This window comes from Trachurus japonicus, chromosome 21 (genome assembly GCF_045865225.1).
Source record: "Trachurus japonicus isolate A0001 chromosome 21, Traja_1.0".
Classification (NCBI taxonomy): Eukaryota; Metazoa; Chordata; class Actinopteri; order Carangiformes; family Carangidae; genus Trachurus; species Trachurus japonicus.
Window position 1 is genome coordinate 22,120,872 of NC_140927.1, and position 6,000 is coordinate 22,126,871.

At 45.3% G+C, this 6,000-nt stretch overlaps 1 protein-coding gene across 3 annotated transcripts in view; it reads right to left on the reverse strand.

Annotated features, from left to right (window-relative positions):
* Positions 1-6,000, reverse strand: part of klf12b (Kruppel like factor 12b) — a 40,056-nt gene that overhangs the window by 31,374 nt on the left and 2,682 nt on the right. Inside the window, exon 1 of one of the 3 annotated variants that reach the window (XM_085764284.1) lies at positions 4,136-4,215. The exons of the other annotated variants lie outside the window; for them this stretch is intronic. The gene's annotated coding sequence lies outside the window, so the exon portion shown is untranslated. Of the gene's footprint in view, positions 1-4,135; positions 4,216-6,000 lie in introns of those variants that run through there. 3 annotated transcript variants of the gene reach the window in all.

The window sequence follows — 6,000 nt, forward strand, 5'->3', positions numbered from 1 at the left end:
AATACACAGACAACACGTACACACTCACATAAACAGAAACCACACACACTCACACTCAACAAGCAAGGTCCACGGAAGTTCCCATATTCTGGTGGATTGCCCTTGGGTCCTTGCTATTTCTGCCAGGGGCAGGGGGATCCTATGTCAGTAATCCTGTCGGGATGAGGGGGATGAGGTTGCCGGATGCAGCTCGGAGCCCCACTGCCTTCCCCAACACACATACACGCGCGCACACACACACACAAACACATGAAAATAATTTGTTTGCTGAGTGGACACTACATACAGCACCAGAACTACAACAATATGTTTACATAAACAGTTCTTCATAAAAGTCAGCAGAGGCACAGCCAGACATACTCTTTTCCTTTTTAATCTTACACACAGCCATCATCACGATCACACACATTAAATCTGCCCAAGCACATTCAGTTGGCCAATAAAAGCTGTTCCAGTCACAACACTACAATCAGATGTGTCTCTAGTGTCTCTTTACGGCGTCAAATGTTGGGAAGAAAACTCAGTACCTATAAACATTTTTTTTTTTAAATATCAGCTCTCAATACGACAAAGGGGAGGAAATCTTTTCAATTTTCTTTTTTTCTTCTTTTTTTTTTACTGTGACTTTTACTTTGAGGAAGATCCCCACCTCCACCGATACCACCTCAGACGTCTAAGGTCTTGTGAAACTGTGGGAAATGAAGAAGCTATTTATTCTAAGAGGAAACACTCAAAGCGAAAAGAAGAGTCGGTCGCCGTCTGGTTTGTCTGTGTCTCTGTCTGTGTGTCAAATGCACTTCTTATAAAGACGACTTCCTGAGCCCCTGCTCTGCTCTACAATCTGGCTACCACACACACACACACACACACACACATACACACACAGTACAAACCTTGTGACCTTTGCCTGCACCCACAATGAACCAAATTTATCTCCGACACACACACACACACACACACACACAAACACAGACAAAATTCTGTCTCTCAATATTGCAGCTCTTCTCATGAAAGAAGAATATAGATGCCCATTCAACACAAACAGCCTCCCACACACACCTACAGTGTGCACACACACGAACATGCATGCACATAAAACATGCACAGTTATACACATACACATACACACACACACACAGAGGCAGACTCCTCCACAGCGCTCCGGAGAGAGGTAAACAGAAGAGTCTGACATCCTCTTGCATCATGTGCCTCAAATCCAGCAGAGAAACAGCTAAACAAGCTGTGACCGTGACAGCTCTAAAGTGAGGTGGCATTACTCAAGTGAGCTTTGACTCAGAAGTCAAAGCAATTTGTGACACCATTCTAAGCAGTTTATATCCCAATTGAAAATCATTTTGATGTAATCACGAGAAATAATAAGTTAAATATTCTCCACGAGGGGCTGGATCCAGTTCCGCTCTGAAGAAAAAGAAAAAAAACCCACAAACAGACGCCACAAAACTGCTCCTGCAGCGCCCCAACGCACTGTGATGTCGTCTTGTTTCAACATAATCGGGTGACCTCTCCAGAACACCCTTCACACACGCACACACACGCGCACTCACCTCAGCAAATGCAGTAGGGTCAGTGGCTGTGCATCTAAAATAGCCTCTGACACAAAAACCTCACTTGTACCAAAGGAGGGGGTGTGTGTTGTGGTGGTGGTGGTGGTGGTGGTGGGATGGGAGTGGGGGTGGGGGGGTGGAGCTGAGCAAACTTGGACAAACACATGGAGCAATTGGCACAGCCTCTTAGGAAGACACTGCGATATTCTTTGCAGGTTTACGGCGCGGTTTGCACACTGTGGGTCCGTACTGTAAGCTGTGCATGAGAGCCAGGGAGATAAAGAGAAAGAGGTTAGCTCCAGCGGATCAATAAAAAATGCACTAAGTGACTCTGCTCTCGTCTCTTATTTACTCTCGGTGCACAGGTCCTGGGCTGAGGTGACCGCGCTGCAGCACTTAATAATTATCTCAAACTGACAGAGGTGCATCGTGGGCACAGTCCTGCACTGAATTCACAGTAAATAAAACACTGGAACCTCGGTGAATATTTTATCTGAATGTTTTAACAGCTTCAGTGAGAGGAACAAAAATAAGGGAAGAAGAAGAGAGAAAAAAAACAGAGAAATATCAAATATTACAGCCAGTGTGTTTAGAATAAAAGCCTGTGAGACTATAGTGTATGTGAAGGTATAAGCAAGTGAATCACAGCATTCAGTCGCTGCGGCTCTCATGCAGAGGTTATAGCTGCTCTCTGCTTACTGAAACTGAGGGTCAGAGTGAAGCCTTGCTCTCATCGGCTGCCCTTACAGAGAGGTGGGATGCATTAGATTAGCATCCTCACAATAACCTGCATCCTCCTTCCCACCACCACCACCACCATCACCGCCAGCCACCCACATACTCTCCCTCTCTTCTTCCTCCTCTCCTCCCCAAGGGATGACAGTACACTACTGCTCTAATGGGGGGGATTCTTTGAGTAGGCTACTGCCTTTTATCCCCCTAGGCTCTGATAGGGTATGTGTGTGAGTGAGTGAGTGTGTGCTTGTGTTCTAACATATATGTCTCAATGTGTGTGTGTGTGTGTGTGGGTGTTAGTGTTTGTGTGTGTGAGCGATCCCCCACCCTGCCCCCAGCATATGCACTGTGTACATACTACTCACAATAGCTTGTCTACTGAATGCATCACAGCACATGTGCACTCACATGCACTCTTAAGGATCGACCTAGATGTTTTACAATAATTGCACACAATGCAAGCATGCACAGGCACCAATACACTGACTCATCTCCAGTATCTGCTGTAAACAACTCACGTAGAAATAAAACAACTCAAACACTTAAACACACACTTTTTTTTTCTCCAGCTCTCTCCTTCTACCCTTTCTTCTCACTCGGCGTCTCTTGTGATTCAAACAAAACTGCATGCGTGCAGGCGCATACGAGCGCACATGCATTTGCCTTGGTGTTTAATAGTCTTGCGGAGTCCTCTTGATGCAGCATCACGAAGAAGCCTACCCTATCTAACCTCACTTTGTGCTGACACAACCGAATCCACCCCGACACGCAGCACATATGGAAACAGACAACAATGGACCAACCAAAACATTCCTACACACTGACACTTATTACATCAAATGTATGCACAGTTATTTTCGCTCGCTGAGTTTTTCCCCTTGGTTTGACCCATTCCAGCTCTCCAACACCACTCAATAAAAGCCAGCAGCTGTGTTTACCTCTATTACTCATCTACTCATGCCTTCACTTCGATTATTTTTCCTCTTTTTTTCCCTCCCCTCCGACTGATGCTGTGCCGCGGTGATACCTGGTTGAAGCAGCTAATCGAGAGGAGCCATGGCGCATTGCACGAACTGACATTCGGTCGTGTTAAAGCCAAAGAGCCTGTGGAATGCCACAGGCACCCCCACAAACCCCCCCAAATGGATTCCACATGTTGTTTGCATAATTTCCTCTCCCAACAGTTGACCTAGAGTACAACTGGAAACGAAGTTCACAGTGATCCGTGCAGCATCCTTGCGCAGGTCTGCTGAAACCATCTGCGCCTAGGCCAGAAGAGATGCAGCAAACCAAAAAAGATTCTGTTAAAAGGGAAACGCGTCCCGTAGAAAACAAGCTCAGAAATGGTCCAAAACAATCTGAAAATGCTGACTTTGAATGCTCTTCCATCCTCTTTTCTTGGCTTCCTTCCTTTTCTCCCCTCCTTCTGTTAACCCGCCATATTTGGCCGAAGCAAAACAAGACACTGTGTTGAAAGAGGAAACGTCACCGCAGAGAGACCGATTGACATACCTTTCCATCCTAGCCATGGAAACATGTCAAGCAACTTTAAATCAGAGTCTGGGGGCAAGCTCTGCACATATGAGTCATTTCCAGTAAGCGGTGAGTGTGCAGCTCTAGAGATGATGGTGTCATTACGAGGAGAAAACTTGGAGCAATGCACTGGCCAGACAACATCATCTAAAAATCTACCTCCCCTTACATCTGTTTGTTGTTTGATGCCGGCCCCCCTGCCTCCACCCCTCTCGGCCTATCAAAAGATAAGCTTGGTTTCTCTTGAGTGGCTCTTTTTAAGTATTCAACAGAGGAATGCAGCAACAATTCAAAATACTCACACTGGTGTTTGACAAGTTGTAATCATCCATGTTATCCTGTAGTCTTTTCTATTTGTGTTCAGTATTTAGATTATCAACCTCAGAGTTACTGCTTTTGCACAATACTTTCCATGCGCTCTCTTTCCCCCCCCCTCTCTCTCTCGTTCTCTCTGTCATACACACAGTCACAAAACACACATGCTCTAGCACTCTGTGTACACCCTTTAACTCAATTTTGGTAAACAAACGTGGGCTGGACACTGGGGTCAAAGGTTGAATCCACAAGAGAAAACGCAAAGGGAAAAGAACATTTTGTCATCCTCTGACATGATGATGAAACAACAGCACAGGGAGTTCAGTTCGCAGCTATCACCTACAAATATTAGTCTTTTATTTTTTCACATGCTGCAACTTCGACATAACCACCAGCACATGTCTCTTACTACTGAGAAAGAAACAGCAGCAGATGAAGTATCTACAGATGTTTTGGATGTTTAACCCTCTCGATTCGTGACCTCTTTTTAGTTCGCCTTATGGCAGGCACATCTATCAACATGCAAACTCATCCATTTGGCTGCTGTCCGTTTCACACATTATACCCGCATGACCTTGACACACTAATCTATTGTAAGAACCTGTGTGTAAGGTTCAGGGTCTTTGCATACAGCAGTTCTCCTGTGGCTAAAAGGTCCGGGTTTGACAGCACCGGAAAATGCGACAGCACCTCTGTAACCAATGGGTATAAGATATCCCACGATGCATCTTGAGCTGAGCATTCCCCCCATTTAAATTACTTTGGCTTACAGTCAGAGACCCAAACGACTCCACACCACATCATGCACTGCAGTCTATCTGCAATCAATGACGATACACTCCATAACACCTACCTGGATCAATGATACAGCAGTCAGTCAATATGGCAGCAGTTAACCCAACTGATTAGGGGGTAATACAGGGAATTTCACATCTCCCTGAATAAGACAGTGAGCCTGCGTGTTGTTGGAAAGCACATCCAAGAGCGCTGCTGCACTTCGTCCTGAAAGATTCAATCTGTCAACACGCGCCCAATTTGTGTGTTGTGATCTGTGGCAGACAGATGATGCCTTTAGTGGGGGAATCCTGCCGAGCAATTAAATGTGCTGGGCAGAGCGGTGTTGATGGACAGATAAAGTCTATCCGTGGGTGATTGGCTTTTTAATTGAGTCCCCCCACCTGCACTGATCTCTATCATAAGCCCTTGGACCATGTCTTGGGGGTGGGGGTGTTGAGCCATTGACAGAATCACAGTGGCAGCAGCAGTTTGAGGCCGTTGTAGACTGGAAAACAAGTGCAGAAAACGCCACTAGATACTGTTCATGATAATTACCAGCATGGCTTTTAATGTGATGAGAAATTAATATTGCAAATGTTACATCATAACACTACAAAAGACACACAACAAACCCTTTTGGAACACCTGGTAGAGCACAAAGTGAGCCAAGGAGAACAACAGCTCATATGCAGTCTTGACAATTAAGCAGCCAATTTACATCGGCGCACGTCGATCCAAGAAAAACGACGGTATCGGCCATTTCAAATAGCTGGAAACAACATATGTTTGCAGCAATTAGGGCTTTTGTCCAATGGGAGCGAGGGGAAATGTATTGTGATGTTATCATAGAGCCAAAAAACAAGAGGGAGGAAGTCAGAGTGGATGCATGGGTCAACAAGTCCCAAGACTTTAACAAGCCATTGAGAACCAACGACCATCACCATGACTGCTCAATGGCAGCAACCTGGTGGGTGTTATTGTAAATATAAAAGAGATTCCCTTAACCTTAACTGACAAGAAATTTCAACCCAAACCTTACAAACCGAACCAAACTGTTTTTTTGCTGTCAGGTCAT